Source organism: Gopherus evgoodei, chromosome 4 (genome assembly GCF_007399415.2).
Source record: "Gopherus evgoodei ecotype Sinaloan lineage chromosome 4, rGopEvg1_v1.p, whole genome shotgun sequence".
Taxonomy (NCBI): domain Eukaryota; kingdom Metazoa; phylum Chordata; order Testudines; family Testudinidae; genus Gopherus; species Gopherus evgoodei.
Window position 1 is genome coordinate 116,178,362 of NC_044325.1, and position 21,084 is coordinate 116,199,445.

The following is a 21,084-nucleotide window of genomic DNA, read 5'->3' on the forward strand; positions in this document are numbered from 1 at the left end:
CACCACTGGCAGTGCTGGAACGGGATTTGTGCTAGGATGTGGGCTCACTGGGGCTGGTCTGCTCTGAATAACTTGGTGATGTGCAGTTGGGCAACTTGCTGTTCTAAATGTGATTTTAATTTTTGAACCAGTTCAGCCAGCACTAGCATTCTGTGTGCACTGTGTTTTAGAACTGAAAATGAAAAGCCCTTCCCTGGAGGGTTTTATTGAAGCTCCCAGAAATAGTCCCAGATCTCAGCCAGAATTTCCACAGAAAACATCTGCACAGGAACACAGCATCAGCGACTGGTCACGTAACTGCTGAGATGGTCCCACCTTCTCAAGCCCATATTGGACACTCCTCTGCTCTTCCCACCCTTGTAATGATTATATTTTTGAGCAGGTGGTAAGTCGAGTTCTGGATGGTCTCAGACCCCAATCTTAGCACCAGCTCGTGGCTTTGCATTCTCATGGAGTTTGATTTCTTTGAAGATATTTGGCAGCTGGGCAGAGGGAGTGAATTTTGATTCTCCGATAATTGGCATTTGCTACTTCACCTGCATGTAAAGGTCACAAGTCAGTAAAACAGGCTTCATTTAATGTTTTTGTTCATGTGAACCTAGTGCCAGTGGAAGGTGCCAAATTGATCGCTATGAAGTCTGAAGTCCTGTATCCATTGAGTAGTTACTGCTTGTTTTTGCTAAGATATTGCTGCTCCAGTCCAGGGGACAGTTCCGGGTCTGTGGCCCATTTAGTCCTTGACCTCTCTGACCCAGCTGATAAGGGAGCCATCTGTGGTAGGGACTTCTGTGGTGTGGATGTCCGTCCCCTGGGAATTAGATTCCTGTTTCACATGAGCCAGTAAACAATAGTCCTGTATAGGGTCACAGCTCTTGACCGCTGACTACCTGAGCTGTATTTGCTCTAGGAACCTACAGCTGAAAAGGTCCATATCCCATTACCAATTCTTCGATTCATCAGCTCCACATAATGTACAGGGCCAGATCCTTTGGTGGTGTAATCAGTGTAGCTCATTGACTTCAATGGAACCATGCTGACTTACCCCTGCTGAGGGTCTGGCCCATTATGCCTTTTACATAATGTGATTTTTCAGTGACTTAACCCCAGAACAAGAAGTTATGGATCCTCATGTATGAACATTATGATTCACCAACCAATAGTCCTGTAATTACTCATCATGGGTTTTTTTTCCTTAGATTTTAAGTTTCTTTTTCAGTAGCTGTGGCTATTCTGTGCTATGTGCAAACAGGGAGAGAATCTTTCCTTGTTCCAAGTAGCTAAATCTGAAGCTTGGAGTTGAGACAGAGCTGTGATTGCATTGGGTCTGAGCCCAGATGTTGCAGATTGTTAACTTGCTATTAACGTTGGGTTATCTGAGGATCAGAGGCACCCAAAGCCTGTGAAGCCTTCACCAGTTTGAAGGATCACGTTGAAAGGAAGGATGAATGGCCTGGGGCTGCTAGCCATTTACCCTTGGAGTATCTTCAACCAGGTGATCCAGAGAGCGATCAGTTGAGACTGGCAGAGAAATAGCATCCTCTGGCAAGCCTACACTTCAATGTACCTAGCATCCTGGCAGATCAGTGTTTAACCCTGAGTCTTTCATCATTAGGAAGGCTGGATCCTACCCATGAAGGCACTAGAGCTTTGAATAGAAGAGGAAAGGAGTGTACCTTGATTTTTCCATGCACCCCGAGACTGTCTGACTTGTTGTGACAAGCAGCCCCAGGCAGTGCATAGGCTGGGATGCAGCTGGTTAACGTGACTTGTGTTTGGAGTCATGTACAGCAGTGTAGTAGGTCTTTTGTCTGCAGCTTTGAGAGCGAACTTCCAGTTTTGATTTCTCTTAGGCTCCTGGCTCCCTTGCATAAAGGAGAAGGTGGGCAGTGCTGTGGTTGAATCAGAGTGTGTGGGGTTGTTGTCGTTAGGATAAAGAGGCCTCTCCATGTAACTTCTGCTGCTCCTGAATGCATACTGTGTCAGGGACAGGCACTGCATTAACTTGGGGAAAAGCTCCATTTCTGCAGTTAGCTGCGAGCTTTCATATTCCAACTCAAACTGTCTTGGAATCTTTCTTGGAGATAGTGAAATAGCTGGTGCAGTTTCTCACTTGGCTCCGGATAGCTTGTTTGGAGTCTGGTCTAGGTGGCATGAGAATCCAATTGCATGTGGTCTCAGCTATGAATTGCCTAGTGGTTTAGTGATGGGCGTAAACGCAAGGCAGTGGGTGGCGGGGAGTGATTTTGGCAGGCTCTGCTTGAGAGAGGCCTAGGACTAGTATAGCCAGCAGGGATCTAACTTAAGACTCTGCTGTGTTAGAGCAGGATGGGGAGTTGGGAGAGCCCTTACTCCCACTGTGTGCCTGATAGTAGCCAGTGCTACCAGCCCCTCTTCATTTTCATTGTGAAATACTGCAGATATAACACTATATACACACTCCCTAAAGTGATGAACAGCTGCCTGGCCCCAGTGCCATGGCATGCACTATAGTAATGGATCGCACGGGGACTCTGGGGCTGTACTGGACAGTGCTCCCAGTTAGATACCGCTGGGAATGAATAAAGTATGGAAGATGCCACTCAGTCCTAATCTGTTGCATTCAAATAAAAGGTCCCAGACCACCAAACACGGAGGCCGAGCTGTCGTGCTGAGTCAGTGCGTGTTGCCCCTCCCTCCCCTGCCTCTTCTCATTTCCCTTGCAGTGCTGGGGAAAGGCACTGTGTACAGTCTTTGCTGCTGGCAAAGCTCCTTCACAACCCACTCTGATGCTCAGCCAAGGTGACAGCCTTGAGCATGAATAGGCTATTGGGGAACCAGAGCTGGTCCTGCCTGTGTGAGAAATGTGAACGGTTCCTGCTGGCCCTGGATGAGCTTTGAAGCTCTGTGGGATTTGAATAGTATTTCTTCCTTTTGTGCTGACCTTGTGGATTAAGGGAGGTGTTTTTCTGCCACGCTGTCCTTGGATCCCCCTTCAAGAGAGAGGGGGAAAGGGAAGGTGCTGGCTCAGCCTGCTGCATGCCCTGCCCTGCAGCAGCGGGTGGTTGCTGGCTGGAGTTGGGGAGTGAGAGTCTAGGCCAGGGAAGAAATGCAGTGAGGTGTTTGCTCTGGAGCAGTGTGTTTCCAGTCAGCTGGAGAACTCGGGGGCAGGAGAAGAGTCCTGGTTCGAAAGCAGGAAGTGTCAGTTGATGCCCAGATGTGGTGGTGGTGGTGGGTAGTTTACCCGTGTCCCTAGAGAGATGGGAATATCTCTCCTCTCCTCTGTGGAAAGAGGGCTCTTCTAGGCTGTCTCTTACAGAATATTGACTATCCCATGTCTGTGGGAGGTGCTCAGATTTAGATCTGATTTTAAAATGGAGTGAGGTCTGGAAGGTCCTTGTATTATGTATGGAAAGCAGGAGGTGGCTGAATGGGCAGTAATGTCTCCTGGGTAGCATAAGGACCAGCAGAAGCTGCTGCATAGCATCCTTTTTGCCCTGTAACTCTTAAGTGCCTTGGGATGGAGAGAGTGCAACCTATCAAAAGAGCTTGTCCATTTATAGTGCTCTTCCCATGCTGCTGCCTTACCATTCACTGGACCTTCTCTGAGCTATGACAGACCCATGGTTAACTATAAGATGATTGACAGGGACCATTTTGCCCTGTTCATGAAGCCAAACGTATGCCCCCTACAACTCCTCCCTTGTTCACCTTGTGTTTCATCCCTTTCCTCAAACTGCTTGCTGTGGTGAATTTTTCCATCAAGGCAGCTCTATTCCTTTGGGGGGGAAATGCTGTCTCCTCTGCCCCCTTCCCTGCAATCCAGGCTTGTCGGGCAGGGCTGGCAACCCAGCAGACTGAATTACTGTGCTTAATCACAGAGCAAGGGACAGCAGTGCCAGCGCCAGTGTGAGCTGCATCCACCCTGCCCTGTTAACATGGCTCAGCCAGTGCCCCCTGGTTTGTGACTAAATCAAGAACTCCAGGGCTGTTGATCAGCAGCACCTTGGGCGAGCTCTTGATACAAGACCTAGACACGAATAACAAACTGCTATCTTGTAGAAAGGCAAGGCTGCACGCTGCATGGCAGGTGAAGGCACCTCCACTCCTGCATGTGTGATTACAAGGATTGTAAGTATCATGCGAACTCTTCAAAGGCATATGTTTGAGGTGGTTTATTCTAGTCCAAGGGCCTTTGTCTGGAGTTTAGTTTTACATGGTGTAGGAAAGTGGCCCTGGAGGTCTTGCATTAATGGAACAGGTCATATTTGCTGGAACAGTTAGTTGTTCTGTATGTGTAGCTACAGTGCTCTTAAAACACACATTGGCTTTGGCTGATGCCCAGCCTAGTGACGCGATTGCAGCTTCTCTTCTTTGTCTGACTGCGGGAGCTGCAAAGATCTTCTCTGGCAGTTTGAATTTGAAGGTCTTAACTGTAGATCTGCCAGTGGCTACCTAGCTGGAAGTATGCTCAGGATTTGCATGAGTCAGCATTGCTTGTCTGATAAGAAGTGCGCACACACGTAAATAAAGGTGGTTGTGTGTCCCCGTCCTGTATCATGGCAGATGCCATATGACCCCAAACAACCTATCCTTAAGTGACACTGCAATCTGCAGAGCACCCGGATATCTTTATTTTCCATAGAAAATTGCAGACTTACAGTAAACCTGCCTTGAGTGACCAGCAAAAATTAATTGCTTCAAAGATGTGGATTATGTCAGGAGTCACGGTTTGCTGCAGAGCCAGTCCCCAGGCAACCTATTGAGCACAGGAGGCCTGTAGTAGATGGCCTGATTGGTTAAAAGGGTTACCGGGCCGGCTCTTAAACCCAGAGCAGTTCAGTGGCTGTGCCAAGCATTTGCCTATGGCTGCGATGGGTCCTGCAATTCAGTGTTCCCAGCCTTGCCTTACCGCACTGCAAGTAACCCAGCTCTGACCCTCAGCTCCAACTTCTGATTTCTCACTTGGACTGACCCAGGGCTCTGGTTCCTGGTTACCGTCTCCTGCTCTAACCCCTGGGCTGACTCCTGCTCTGACCACTAGGCATGACTGTGTATGTCCCAGTCACTGACAGTCACAAAAGGCTGACTGAGACTGTACTTGAAATCCTGGGGGCACTTTAAGGTGTATGTGGGGGTCTCATGATCTGGGATTGGCTATTGCCGCATTTCCCTCTGTGCTTTTGTTTCTTTGTTTGACTTTACAAAAGAAAAGCTTCTTTTTACCCCTCACTGTGTCCAGCCAAGGAGTCCACCATGGGCAGCTGGGTGCAGCAGGCCTCATGCTTGTAAGATCTCTTCCAAGTAGAAACCAGCCTAGAGGATGCTGTAATATCCTCCAGGTTGCAGCTGACCTGGTTTTGTTCTGCTTGGGGCGTGCTGTGTGTGTCTCAGATGCAAAAAAAACCTTGAAGGGAATTCTGAGTCTCTTCTGATTGTGCCTCATCCCCATCATTAGAACTGATGTCATCCTCTGATTTTGGTGTCTCAGCTAGGAAATTCTCTGGGGCTCCAAGAACTATGTAGACAGAGGAGCCACATGAGGGTTCTCACTCTGCTCCTCTTATGCGTCTGTCCTTTCTGAGGCCCCTCGGACTAGGAGAAGGCAGGAGAGGGAGACTATGGGGTTCCCAGTCTACAGAGAATGGAGAAAGATGTTCTTCCTGCACCTCCCTGAAGCTGGAAGTCTCTGCGTGCTCTTTCCCGCAGTGGGAGACCCAGGTACATACACCAGTCGATAAGATGCATTTGTCCTCCAGAGCAAAGCAATATGTAAACAGGAGAGGAGTTGCTAGGGCCCCATTGAGGAAAGCACTTAAACATGTGCATAAGAACCCTTGACAGTAACGGGGCCACCAGCATATACTTAAAATGTTTCATTTGTGGGTGTCCAACTTGAGAACTGTTTTAAAGGACTGGATTTTTTCAGAGCTTGGGTGATAAGCACCCATCTGAGAATTGGGCCCCTTTAAGGTGTCTCATGCCAGGCACTCTCACTCAACAGTCACTTCTGGAAATCTTAGCCTTGAATCTCAGCCTCTACAAAGCATTTGCACTGAAAGCAGCCTTTAAGCTGCCCCACAGGTTTCATCTCTTGTCTCTTAAACTCAGCGTGCTGTACAGCTGTGGTGGGTGGTGGCAGTTCTTCGAGTGCTTGCTCATATCCATTCCAATTAGGTGTGCGCACGTGCACGTTCGTCGGAAGATTTTTACCCTAGCAACACTCGGTAGGTTGGCTGGATGCCCCCTGGAGTGGCGCCGCTGTGGCGCCGGATATATACCCCTGCTGACCCAACGGTCCTTCAGTTCCTTCTTACCGCCTGTGTCGGTTATTGGAACAGTATAGTGCGGTTTTATTGACCTTCACCTCCCTAGCTACTCGTAGTTCTCTAGTTATTTTTTTGTGTATATAGTTCAAAGTTATATAGTTCGTTAATTTTTATCGTTCATAGTTAGTGTATAGTTGAGGGGTTTGGGGATTAGCCCCTTCCCCGCACCCGGTGCCGGGGCCCATGCCCGGTTCACCGGGTTTCAAACCGTGCTTGGCCTGTCATAAGCCGATGCCGACAGGAGATCCACATGACTCCTGCCTTAAGTGCCTCGGGGAATCTCACTTGACAGATAAGTGTTGCATTTGCAAGGCTTTTACGCCAATAACAAAAAAGGAGTGGGACTTTCAGCTAAAGCAGCTCCTCATGGAGGCGGCTCTTACCCCTCCGCCTTCGGCACCGAGCGCTGGTCAATCGGCGGGCAGAACTGCCTCCTCAGCACCAGACTGCGCCGGTACTGCCAAGCCCTCTCAGCACCGGCTGTCGCTGGCACCGAAGTTGACTTGGCATCGCTGCTTCCGTGCCACTTGCACTGCAGCCAGAGAGCCCGTCTAAGTCGGATTGCCTGGCACTGACACCTGCTGTGGCACCGATGACATCGGCACCGTCGATTTCTGGTCCTACAAGGGCCGTCGAGTCCGGTGCCTGTCAGCTCCCTGGCGCGAGCCGTGGTTGAGCTTACTATTCCATCCCCGCCGGAGACATTCTCAACGGCGAGGGATCTGATTGCCATGACAGTCGACGCTGCTTCAATCCCCGGCACCGCCAGTGTGCGTAATACAGTCTATTGGCAAGTCTATCTTGGTAAGACCATCCTCTGTTGACACAGCAGAGCGGCACCGTTCACGATCACGGTCCCGCGGACGTTCCAGGTCCCGTTGGCGCTCCCGCTCCTGATGCCGCTTGCAGTCCCAGCACCGTTCTTCTCCTCCTCGGTACCGGTCACACTCGCAGCACCGGTCAGTATCCCGTTTGCCGGCCCGCTACTCTTGGCACCGTTCCTGCTCCCAGCACCGTTCCAGGCACCATGACTTCTGTAGCCGCTCCTGACTTCGAGCCTCGAGATTTCGGTCGACCTCCCAGCACCGCTCCGGTCGCAGGTCCTGATCTCGTTCCCGGTACCAGTATGCCTCCCGGTACTGGTCCCCGGTGTCGAGTAGAACAAAGTCCACTAGAGACAGAGACTCTGCCCAGGGCTTTTCAGCACCTCCATGGCCATCCAGACACGCATCAGTGTCGTCCCATGTGGACAACTCTTATGCTCAGGACCATGATTCTGAAGTGCCCACCAGAGTCTTCCAAGAGGCCCAGGACCAAGGACCCCATCAGTGGTCTTTCTGGACACTTTGGGCGTACCAACAGGACCAAGGTGTACCAGTAGTTCCGTCCCGCTCTGTCTCATCAGAGCACTGAGTGCCAGAGGCGATGGTTAGCCGTCCCCCTCCAACTGCTATGGAGGAAGCTCCAGTTCACTCATCAGACTCCCAGGTTCCACTGGAGCAGGAGGTCGTCCAAGAGCAAGAGGCCACACAGGACCCGGTCATCGCCTGCATCTCCTCTTCCTCTTCTCCAGATGAGGCGGTGGCAGGAACATCCTCTCTTTGGGCCCTCCTCCAATCAACCTGAGAGCCCATCAGGACCTCCTAAGGAGGGTAGCGCTCAATATGAACCTCCAGGTGGAGGAGGTCCCGGAGGTAGAGGACCCGGTAGCGGACATTCTATCGGCGGATGCCCCCACTAGAGTGGCCCTACCGTTTATTCAGATCATCCAGGCCAATCCCAATACTATATGGCAGTCCCCAGCCTCGATCCCTCCTGCGGCCAGGGGAGGTGAGTGTAAATATATGGTGCCCTCTAAATGGTACGAGTACTTGTATGTCCATCCTCCTCCCTGCTCACTAGTCGTCAGGTCTATTAATGAGAGGGAATGCCATGGCCAGCAGGCCCAGCCCCGAAATCGAAGGAGGCTAGGCGAATGGACTTACTCGGCTGCAAAGTGTACTCGGCAGGTGCCCTACAGCTCCGGGTGGCAAATCAACAAGCCTTGCTTAGCCACTATAATTATAACACCTGGGTGGCTGTGGGTCAGTTTATGGAGCTTCTCCCTCAAGACTCCTGCCAAGAGTTCGCTGCCCTCTTGGAGGAAGGGAAAAAGGTGGCCAGAACTTTCCTCCAGGCCTCGTTGGATGCAGCCGACTCAGCAGTCAGGACTCTGGCCTCGGGTGTTGCCATGAGGCGCATCTCATGGCTTCAGGTTTCAAGCCTCCCACCGGAGCTGCAGTATACCGTTCAGGACTTGCCATTTGATGGTAAAGGCCTCTTCTCGGGAAATACTGACCCCAGGCTGCAAAGCCTGAAGGACAACAGGGTCATAATGCGCTCTCTCGGTATGCATACGCCGGTGACCCAACGCAGGTCTTTCTGTCCCCAGCCTCACCACCCATATTCTGTGCCTAGACAAAGACAGAACTTTGGCAGGCGGTGCGGCCGAGGTGGTCGCAGATGACCGTCAGGACCCCAAGGGGGCCAAAATCAAGGTCCCTCAAAGCCACCACCGGGACCAAAGAGGAACTTTTGGAAGGTGCGCCCAAGGGCAGCGTACCAGTTACAGGCCAGGATCCCTCTCCTCCCTTCTCCAACCATCTCTCTTACTTCCTCCCGGCTTGGTCCCAGTTAACTTCAGATCGCTGGGTCCTACACACAATGGAGTATGGGTACCACCTCCAATTTATTTCAATCCCGCCTTCCCACCCTCCAACCCTGTCCCTCTTCAGGGACCCCTCTCACGAGCAATTCCTCTTACAAGAGGTGTGTATGCTCCTCGCCATAGGAGTTATAGAGGAGGTACCAATAGATGAAAGAGGTTTTACTCCCGTTATTTCCTAATCCCCAAGTCGAAGGGTGGTCTCAGACCTATCCTAGACCTGCAAGGACTCAACCAGTTTATGATAAAGTTGAAGTTCCGCGTGGTATCCCTGGGGACCATTATCCCATCCTTGGATCATGGAGACTAATATGCAGCCCTCAATATGAAGGACGCGTACTTTCACATCGCCATCTTTCCTCCGCACAGGCAATACCTCTGCTTTGTAGCCAACCGTCAGCACTTCCAGTTTACCATCCTGCCATTTGGCGTTTCCACAGCCCCAAGGGTATTTACAAAGTATATAGCTGTAGTCGTCGCCTGCTGACGTCGGATACACGTTTTTCCGTATCTGGACGATTGGCTCATCCGAGGGCCTCCAAGACACAAGTCACTCAGCATGTGGGCATCGTCAAGGACCTATTCACACGTCTAGGCCTGATGATCAATATAGAAAAATCCACTCTGGTTCCCACGCAGAGGTTAGACTTCATAGGAGCTATCCTGGACTCCAATCTAGCCACAGCCTGCTTACCACGGTTTCAGGCGATGGCAACAATCATCCGAGGTCTACAGAATTTCCCGACGACCTCGGCTTGCACTTGTCTCGGTCTCCTGGGTTACATGGCTGCCTGCATCTTTGTAACCAAACACGCCAGGCTCCGCCTCCGTCCTCTCCAAGTTTCGGCTCAGCTCAGTATACTGCCCTCGCAGGGACCCAATAGACACAATAGTCACCATTCCCCCGAGCACCCTAGGCTCCGTAGAATGGTGGCTAACTCCCTCGCTGGTGTGTGCAGGGCTGCCATTCCATCCGCCCCAACCCTCAATGTCCCTGACGACAGACCCGTCATGTCTCGGCTGGGTTGCTCACCTCTGTCACCTTCGTACTCAAGGCCTTTGGTCATCTCAGGAGCTGGCATGACACATAAATGTCCGAGAACTGAGAGCAGTCCGCCTGGCATGCCAGGTGTTCCAGCAACAGTTGCAAGGCTGTTGGTTCTCAGTGTTTACAGACAACACAACAGCCATGTACTACATAAAGAAACAGGGAGGGACACGATCCTCCCCCCTTTGTCAGGAGGCCATCCAACTCTGGGACTTTTTTGCATAGCCCACTCGATAGATCTGGTAGCGTCCTTTCTCCCAGGCGTTCAGAACACTCTGGCGGATCGACTCAGCAGGTCTTTCCTGTCTCATGAGTGGTCGATCCACCCAGATGTTATTCATTCTGTTTTCCAGAAGTGGAGATTTTCCCACATAGGCCTGTACGCTTCCCACGAGAACAGGAAATGCCAGATGTTCTGCTCCTTCCAAGGTCTCTCCCCGGGATCGATCTCGGACGCTTTCCTGATGCCGTGGAAGAGCCAGCTCCTTTATGCCTTCCCACCGTTCCCGCTGTTCACAAGGTCCTGCTAAAACTCCTCAGGGACAGAGCGCACATCATCATGATTGCTCCAGCGTGGCCCAGGCAGCAGTGGTACACCACGTTGCTCGACCTGTCGATAGCCAACCCAATTACTCTGCCACTCTACCCAGACCTCATAACTCAGGACCCCGGCAGACTTCGCCACCCGGACCTGCAGGCCCTTCACCTCACAGCATGGCTGCTGCGTGGCTAAACCAATCAGAGTTACATTGCTCTGCATTAGTACGACAAGTTCTCCAGGATAGCAGGAAACCTTCCACTTGGTCAACGCATCTAGCCAAGTGGAAATGTTTCTCCTGCTGGTGCGAAATGCTTAATCTTACTCCCACTGAGGTCTCGATCCCCTCTATTTTGGACTACCTCAGGTCTCTCAAACAGCAGGGCCTAGCAGTATCATCACTGAGGATACTGACATAACCTTATTCCCAGATTTGGACCTTAGCGTCCAAAATATGGGGGTTAGCATGAAAGCCTCCAAGCTTAGTTACCAGCTTGGACCTGGTACTTGCTGCCACCACCCAAAAAATTAGAGTGTTTTGGGGCACTCTGGTCCCCCTGAAAAACCTTCCCTGGGGACCCCAAGACCCAAATCCCTTGAGTCTCACAACAAAGGGAAATAATCCTGTTTCCCTTCCCCCCTCCAGGTGCTCCTGGAGAGATACACAGACACAAGCTCTGTGAAACTACACAGAGACTCCCCCCTCTCTGTTCCCAATCCTGGAAACAAAAGTACTTTCCTATTCCCCCCAGAGGGAATGCAAAATCAGGCTAGCAATCCAACACACAGAACTCCCCTGATTTCTTCCTCCCACCAATTCCCTGGTGAGTACAGACTCAATTTCCCTGAAGTAAAGAAAAACTCCAACAGGTCTTAAAAGAAAACTTTATCTAAAAAGAAAGAAAAAATACAAATGTTCTCTCTGTATTAAGATGATACAACACAGGGTCAATTGCTTAAAAGAATATTGAATAAACAGCCTTATTCAAAAAGAATACAAATCAAAGCACTCCAGCACTTATATTCATGCAAATACCAAAGAAAAGAAACCATAGAACTTACTATCTGATCTCTTTGTCCTTACACTTAGAAACAGAAGACTAGAAAATAGAACTACTTCTCCAAAGCTCAGAGGAAACAGGCAGACAGACAAAAGACTCAGACACACAATTCCCTCCACCCAAAGTTGAAAAAATCCGGTTTCCTGATTGGTTCTCTGGTCAGGTGTTTCTGGTGAAAGAGACATTAACCCTTAGCTATCTGTTTATGACACGCCCCCCAAATTGCAGACAGTGGGGAAGCTCACTGGCGGCAATTTCCTTCTAGAACTTGAAAATAACCAGGGTAATACAACACATGCACCTTTACATATACCACTAAGTATATAACTAACAGACTTTTACATTTTAAGAACACTTTTTAACTACTGGGTTCTGGGAAACTCTCACGGGAGAGTGCATCAGCAACTTTGTTAGAAGCTCCTGTGATGTGTTGAATTTCAAAATCAAAATCTTGGAGAGCTAAACTCCAACGAAGAAGTTTCTTGTTGTTCCCCTTGGCAGTATGAAGCCACTTTAGTGCAGCATGGTCAGTTTGTAGTTGGAACCGCCGTCCCCAAACATATGGGCGTAGCTTTTCCAGGGCGTACACAATGGCATAGCATTCCTTTTCACTGACTGACCAGTGACTTTCCCTCTCAGACAGTTTCTTGCTGAGGAACACGACAGGATGGAAGTTGTGATCTGTTGCTTCCTGCATGAGCACTGCTCCTATACCACGCTCAGATGCATCTGTGGTTACTAGGAATGGCTTGTCAAAGTCCGGGGCCCTGAGCACAGGGTCAGACATGAGCGTTGCCTTAAGCTGGGTAAAGGCTTTTTGACACTCATCAGTCCACTTAACGGCATTTGGCTGGGTCTTTTTGGTTAGGTCGGTCAATGGGGCAGCGATTTGGCTGTAGTGTGGTACAAATCGCCTGTAGTATCCGGCCAAGCCTAAGAAGGATTGGACCTGTTTCTTTGACCTTGGGACAGGCCACTTTTGGATAGCATCCACTTTGGCCTGTAGGGGGTTTATGGTTCCTCGACCCACCTGGTGCCCCAGGTAAGTCACTCTGTTTTGGCCTATTTGACACTTTTTGGCCTTAACAGTTAGTCCTGCCTGCCTGATGCGCTCAAAGACCTTTTCCAGGTGTAGTAGGTGTTCGGGCCAGGAGTTTGAAAAAATGGCCACATCATCGAGGTAGGCAACTGCAAATTCTCCCAGTCCAGCTAGTAGACCGTCTACCAGCCTCTGGAAGGTGGCGGGTGCATTTCGAAGGCCGAAAGGAAGGACATTGAATTCATACACCCCCGCATGGGTGACGAATGCTGACCTCTCCTTGGCAGGTTCATCTAGCGGTACTTGCCAGTACCCCTTGGTTAAGTCTATTGTAGAGATGAACTGGGCACGTCCCAACTTTTCCAATAGCTCATCAGTGCGTGGCATTGGATAGTTGTCCGGACGAGTTACCGCATTTAGCTTACGGTAGTCCACGCAAAAGCGTATTTCCCCATCTGGTTTGGGTACCAGAACCACTGGAGATGCCCATGCACTGGTAGATGGGCGGATTATACCCATCTGTAGCATGTTCTGGATCTCCCGTTCTATAGCAGCTTGGGCATGAGGAGACACCCGGTAGGGTGGGGTTCTGATTGGGTGAGCATTACCTGTATCAATGGAGTGGTATGCCCGTTCAGTCCGTCCTGGGGTGGCTGAGAACAATGGGGCGAAGCTAGTGCACAGCTCCTTGATTTGTTGCCGCTGCAGACGTTCCAGGGTGATTGAGAGGTTCACCTCTTCCACGCCACCGTCTTTTTTCCCGTCGTAGTAGACACCGTCAGGCCACTCAGCATCATCTCCCTGGACTGTAAACTGACAAACCTGTAAGTCTCTGGAATAGAAAGGCTTGAGAGAATTAACATGGTACACTTTAGGCTTTAGTGAGGAATTGGGAAATGCTATGAGGTAGTTTACAGCTCCCAGGCGCTCTTGGACCGTGAATGGCCCTTCCCATGATGCTTCCATCTTATGGGCCTGTTGCGCCTTCAAGACCATAACCTGGTCTCCTACCTTGAAGGAACGTTCTCTGGCATGTCTGTCATACCAGGCCTTTTGCTCTTCTTGAGCATCCTTTAGGTTCTCTCTAGCAAGGGCTAAAGAGTGTCGGAGGGTGCTTTGTAGGTTGCTTACAAAGTCCAGAATGTTAGTTCCTGGAGAAGGCGTAAACCCCTCCCATTGCTGCTTCACCAACTGTAATGGCCCCTTAACCTCGTGACCATACACAAGTTCAAATGGTGAAAACCCTAAACTGGGATGTGGTACAGCCCTGTAGGCAAACAGCAACTGCTGCAACACTAGGTCCCAATTATTGGAGAATTCGTTGATGAATTTTTGTATCATGGCCCCCAAAGTTCCATTGAACCTTTCCACCAGGCCATTGGTTTGATGGTGGTACGGGGTGGCAACCAAGTGATTCACCCCATGAGTTTCCCACAGTTTTTCCATGGTCCCTGCCAGGAAATTAGCCCCTGAATCTGTAAGGATGTCGGAGGGCCAACCTACCCTGGCAAAGATGTCTGTTAGGGCCAGGCACACAGTGTTAGCCCTGGTGTTGCCTAGAGCTACTGCTTCTGGCCATCGGGTAGCAAAGTCCACTAAAGTCAGTACGTACTGTTTTCCTCTGGGCGTCCTTTTTGGAAAAGGGCCCAGAATATCCACAGCTACTCGCTGAAAGGGGACCTCAATTATGGGGAGTGGCTGGAGAGGGGCCTTGACCTGATCTTGAGGCTTACCCACTCTTTGGCATACCTCACAAGACCGGACATACTTGGCAACATCCTTGCCCATCCCCTCCCAGTGGAAGGACTTCCCCAACCGGTCCTTGGTTCGGTTCACCCCAGCATGGCCACTGGGATGATCATGGGCTAAGCTTAAGAGCTTCCCCCGGTACTTAGTTGGAACCACCAACTGTTTTTGCGGCTGCCATTCCTCCCGGTGTCCACCAGAAAGAATTTCCTTGTATAAAAGTCCTTGGTCTATAACAAACCGGGATCGATTAGAAGAGCTGAGAGGCGGTGGGGTGCTCCGTGCCGCCGCCCACGCTTTCTGAAGGCTGTCATCTGCTTCCTGCTCAGCCTGGAACTGTTCCCTTGAGGCTGGGGTCACCAGTTCTTCCTCAGACTGTGGACTTGGGCTTGGTCCCTCTGGAAGCGATGTAGGTGATGGGGTTGTTTCCGTTGCTGGTGAACCGCTCTCCGCTGGTGCACCTGAGGGTATTTCAGGCTCTGGCTGAGCCTTTTGGGTATGGCTGTCGTGTGCTTCTGTCAGTTCTGGCTCGCTGGCGCCCTCTGGCGTTGAGTTTGAAGATGTGGTTGCACTTGCTGGTGCTGGTTGCTGTTCCAGTTCCGGGCCTGGGACTGGAGATGCTGTGGCTGTTTCAGTGGTAGGCATGGAATCCGGGTCCACTACCTCTGTCTGGGTCTCTGGTAACACAGACGGGGCCTCTGTGGACGGCTCAGGAACAGGAATGGGTCTGGAAGCTTGCCTGGTTTGGCTACGGGTAACCATTCCCACTCTCTTGGCCCGCCTCACCTGGTTGGCCAAGTCTTCCCCCAGTAGCATGGGGATAGGATAATTGTCATAGACTGCAAAAGTCCACATTCCTGACCAGCCTTTGTACTGGACAGGCAGTTGAGCTGTAGGCAAGTCTACAGCTTGTGACATGAAGGGGTAAATTGTAACTTTGGCCTTTGGGTTGATGAATTTGGGGTCAACGAAGGATTGGTGGATAGCTGACACTTGTGCCCCCGTGTCTCTCCACGCAGTAACCTTCTTTCCGCCCACTCTCAAATTTTCCCTTCGCTCCAAGGGTATTTGAGAGGCATCTGGGCCTGGGGATCTTTGGGGTGATGGTGGTGTAATGAATTGCACTCGCATGGTGTTCTTGGGACAGTTGGCCTTGATATGTCCCAGTTCATTACACTTAAAGCATCTTCCATCTGATGGGTCACTGGGCCGAGGTGAGTTACTGGAGACTGGTGAGGTTGAAGAGTAGGGTATCTGTGGCTTTACTTGGGTGGTATGTAGGGTCTTTGGCTGTCCTCGGTTGTAGGGTTTATGGTCTGTGTGCCCCCTGGGGTAATCGTTCCCCTTGACAGTAGCTTTTTTGCTTTCTGCCAGTTCCATCCATTTGGCTCCAATCTCCCCCGCCTCAGCGATAGTTTTGGGATTTCTATCTTGTATGTACCGTGTGATGTCTTCAGGAACACCATCCAAGAACTGCTCCATTTGTATGAGGAGGTTCACTTCTTCCAAGGTTTGAATGTTGTTTCCTGTTAACCAGGCCTCATAGTTTTTTGCAATGTAGTAGGCGTGTTTGGGAAATGACACCTCTGGTTTCCACTTTTGGGTTCTGAAGCGCCGACGGGCATGATCTGGGGTTATCCCCATCCGGTATCTGGCCTTGGTTTGAAAAAGTTTATAGTCATTCATTTGCGGCTTGGGCATTTCAGCTGCCACCTCTGCTAAAGGTCCACTGAGGTGTGGCCTTAATTCTACCATGTACTGGTCTTCGGGGATGCTGTACCCAAGACAGGCTCTTTCAAAATTTTCCAGGAAGGCCTCGGTGTCATCACCTGCCTTGTAGGTGGGAAATTTCCTGTGCTGTGGAGCAATAATGGGCGCCGGGTTGTTAGGGTTGGCTGGCACATGCAGCCCAGCTTTTGCCAACTCCAGTTCATGTTTTCTCTGCTTTTCCTTCTCTTCATTTTCTTTTGTTGTTTTTCCATTTCTTTTTGTTGTTTTTCCATGTCTCGGCGGTGGGCCGCCTCTTCTTCTTCTTGCTTCCTTCTGTGGGCCAACTCATCTTCTGCTTGTTTCCTTCGGTAGGCCACCTCTTCTTCTTCTAGTTTTCTTTTGTGTGCTGCCTCTTGGGCTGCCTGTTTGATGCTTTCTTCCTTTTCTTTCAGCTCCATCTCTTTTTGTTTTATTTCTAGTTGTCGCCTGTGTTCAGCTTCTTTGATTTGGTCTTCGGCCTCCATTTTTGCCTTAGAAGTCATGATTCCTGCTTTCTTGTGTTGGGGTGCCCTCCGGTGTTTATCTTCTGCACTGCAGGCTCTGTTGCCTCCTGAAGTCTGCCTAGCAACAGTGCTTTTTTCCTTTTCTCTCTCTAGCTAATGTTCAATTTAGGGAAACCAGAAAAACCACTTTATTTGCATGCATATAAGTGCTGGTACTTGCCACCTAATGGGAGGGCTATTGCATGACAAAAGACCCTCAACAGTCTTCTCGCTTAACATGCAAACCACAAACTGCTAGAGAGAGCAGAAAAAAAAAATTCTCTCTGGTTCCCTTTTAAAACCAAACTGTTTCTCTCTGCTAAAAAGCCCTTAGTAGAGAAAAGAAAAATATAATATTCCTACTGGCTTCTGGATTCTGTCTAGATCCCACCGCTGCTACACCATGACATAACCTTATTCCCAGATTTGGACCTTAGCGTCCAAAATATGGGGGTTAGCATGAAAGCCTCCAAGCTTAGTTACCAGCTTGGACCTGGTACTTGCTGCCACCACCCAAAAAATTAGAGTGTTTTGGGGCACTCTGGTCCCCCTGAAAAACCTTCCCTGGGGACCCCAAGACCCAAATCCCTTGAGTCTCACAACAAAGGGAAATAATCCTGTTTCCCTTCCCCCCTCCAGGTGCTCCTGGAGAGATACACAGACACAAGCTCTGTGAAACTACACAGAGACTCCCCCCTCTCTGTTCCCAATCCTGGAAACAAAAGTGCTTTCCTATTCCCCCCAGAGGGAATGCAAAATCAGGCTAGCAATCCAACACACAGAACTCCCCTGATTTCTTCCTCCCACCAATTCCCTGGTGAGTACAGACTCAATTTCCCTGAAGTAAAGAAAAACTCCAACAGGTCTTAAAAGAAAACTTTATCTAAAAAGAAAGAAAAAATACAAATGTTCTCTCTGTATTAAGATGATACAACACAGGGTCAATTGCTTAAAAGAATATTGAATAAACAGCCTTATTCAAAAAGAATACAAATCAAAGCACTCCAGCACTTATATTCATGCAAATACCAAAGAAAAGAAACCATAGAACTTACTATCTGATCTCTTTGTCCTTACACTTAGAAACAGAAGACTAGAAAATAGAACTACTTCTCCAAAGCTCAGAGGAAACAGGCAGACAGACAAAAGACTCAGACACACAATTCCCTCCACCCAAAGTTGAAAAAATCCGGTTTCCTGATTGGTTCTCTGGTCAGGTGTTTCAGGTGAAAGAGACATTAACCCTTAGCTATCTGTTTATGACAGATACACTTGGCAGCCATCTCTACCTTCCACCCAGGCAAAAGTGGCCGTTCCGTGTTCTCACACCCTATTGTTTTTGAGGTTCCTCAAGGGCTTAGAGCGTTTATACCCCCAAGTACGCCGCCCAGCCCCAACCTGGGACCTCAACCTGGTTTTAACCAGACTTATGTCTCCCCCATTCGAACCGTTAGCAACTGCTCGATACTATACCTGTCTTGGAAGACAGCTTTCCTCATAGCCATTACATTGGCCAGACGAGTCTCCGAGCTTAGGGCTCTTACGGTGGATCTGTTATACACTGTGTTCCACAAGGACAAGGTGCAATTGCGACCACACCAGGCATTCCTCCCTAAGGTGGTTTCCACCTTTCATGTTAACCAGGACATCTTTCTCCCGGTCTTCTTGCCGAAGCCACACTCAGCACGACGGGAGCAACAATTACACTCCCTGGACGTCCGTAGAGCTCTCGCATTTTGTATTGAGCGGACAAAACTCTTTCGTAAAACGCCCCAACTCTTTGTCGCGATAGCAGACCAAATGAAAGGCCTACCTGTTTCCTCTCAGAGGATCTCATCTTGGGTGACGGCGTGCATCCACATTTGTTATGATTTGGCTCATATTTCCCCAAGCCACATCACCGTGCATTCTACCAGAGCTCAGGCTTCATCTGCCGCTTCATCTGCCGCCTTCCTGGCTCATGTACCTATCCAGGAGATATGTCACACTGATACCTGGTCCTCGGTCCCCACCTTTGCTTCGCATTATGCTCTGGTTCAACAGTCCAGAGATGATGCAGCCTTTGGCTCAGCAATTTTGCATTCTGCAACATCTCACTCCGATCCCACCACCTAGGTAAGCTTGGGAATCACCTAATTGGAATAGATATGAGCAAGCACTTGAAGAGGAAAAGACGGTTACTTACCTTTGTAACTGTTGTTCTTCGAGATGTGTTGCTCATATCCATTCCAAACATGCCCTCCTTCCCCACTGTTGGAGTAGCCGGCAAGAAGGCGGTTGGGTCGGCAGGAGTATATATCTGGCGCCATAGCAGCGCCACTCCAGGGGGCGCCCAGTTGACCCACCTGGGTCAAATCTTCTGACGAACGTGCACGTGGCATGCGCACACCTAATTGGAATGGATATGAGCAACACATCTTGAAGAACAATAGTTACAAAGGTGAGTAACCGTCTTTTATGTAGGTTGTCTCATATTTAGGCTCTGCCCAGTATTTTGGCCTCAGTGGGTTGAAAATTGTCTCGGTTTGTTATAAAAGGTGTGCTTTGCTTACAGAATATCTGGCCGGCTGGCTTGCTGAATGCTCCTCTCCAAGGCACATTCTCAGAATTGATTACCCTCCCCTCCCCTTTGAGATAGATATATATATATATATATATATATATATATATATATATATATATATATATATATATATATATATATATATATATATATATATATATATATATATATATATATACACGATCAAGAAGAACAACAGTATGTACCCACCCTGGAAAATGAGGTTGGAGGATAAGACCAAGGCGACTCGGAGAGAAGTTAATCAGCTGGTGGAACTACAGAAGGGTGTAGAGATTAAGGATAAGACTCGGCTACTGAAAAAATACACGGGCCTGACTCCATCTGAAGCCCTAGAGACTGCTAAACAAAGGCTCACAACACTGGCTACCAGGCTAAGGAGATACACTAGAGAAACAGAGGCCAAAAAAGTAAATGCCCTGTTCTCTAAAGAACCATCTAAGGTGTACTCCCAATTACAGTGCAACAGCACAATAACAGCAGAGCCACCAGCAGCAGAAACTGAACAGTACTGGAAGAACATATGGGAGAAAGAGAAGACTCATAACACCAGTGCACAGTGGCTGCAGGACTTGAGAACAGAGCACAGCAGTCTCCCAGAACAGAAACCAGTTACCATCACAGTAGAAGACATCCAGCAGCGGGTCAAGAACATGAAGAGCTGGACAGCACCTGGACCACACCTACTGGCTAAAGAAACTAACAGCAGTGCATGAACGCCTAGCAGCACAGATGAACCAGCTGCTGGCAGCAGGCTCCCACCCAGACTGGCTAACACAAGGAAGGACAGTGCTGATCATGAAAGACCCCTGCAAGGGAATAGAACCATCCAACTACCGGCCAATAACCTGCCTCCCCACAACATGGAAAATCCTATCAGGTATCATAGCCGCCAAGCTACAGGACCATATGGGCCAGTACATGAGCACAGCTCAGAAGGGCATTGGGAACAACACCAGAGACTCAAAACACCAGTTGCTCATAGATAGAGCAGTCACCCAAGACTCAAGGTCTAGACAGACCAATCTGAGCACAGCCTGGATTGACTACAGGAAAGCCGACGATTCAATGCCGCACATGTGGATCTGTGAATGTCTGCTGCTATACAAAGTCAATAGGATACTAAGGACCTTCCTCAAGAACTCAGTGGGACTATGGAAGACAACACTGGAAATCAACTCAAGGCAGCTTGCACAAGTGGCCATCAAGTGCGGCATATGCCAGGGTGATGCACTGTCTCCACTGCTGTTCTGCATAGGCTTAAACCCCCTCAGCCAGATAATTACAAGGACTGGATATGGGTATGGGTTTAGGAGTGGAACTACCATCAGCCGCCACCTCTACATGGATGACATCAAGCTGTATGCTAAGAATGAACGAGACATCGACTCGCTAATCCACCTGACGCGTATTTACAGTGAGGATATCGGGATGTCATTCGGACTGGAGAAGTGTGGCCGGATGGTAGTGAAGAGAGGGAAGGTAATCAAGACTGATGGGGTGGAACTACCAGCGGGCCACATAGCAGACATACAGACCAGCTACAAGTACCTTGGCGTCCAACAGTCACATGGAAACCACGATGAGGAGGCAAGGAAGACAGCAACATCCAAGTATCATCAAAGGTAAGACAGGTCCTGAAGAGCCAGCTCAGTGGGAAAAACAAGATCCACGTCATTAACAGATACGCCCTGCTGGTTATCAGATACCCTGCCGATATAGTGAGCTGGCCAAAGGAGGACATGGAGGTTGCCGATGTGAAGACCCGGAAGCTCCTCACAGTGCATGGAGGTTTCCACCCCAAGTCCAA

At 49.6% G+C, this 21,084-nt stretch overlaps 1 protein-coding gene across 3 annotated transcripts in view; it reads left to right on the plus strand.

Moving 5' to 3' along the window:
* SLC25A22 (solute carrier family 25 member 22) overlaps positions 1 to 21,084 on the plus strand; it is a 131,014-nt gene that overhangs the window by 56,918 nt on the left and 53,012 nt on the right. The window lies entirely within an intron of this gene.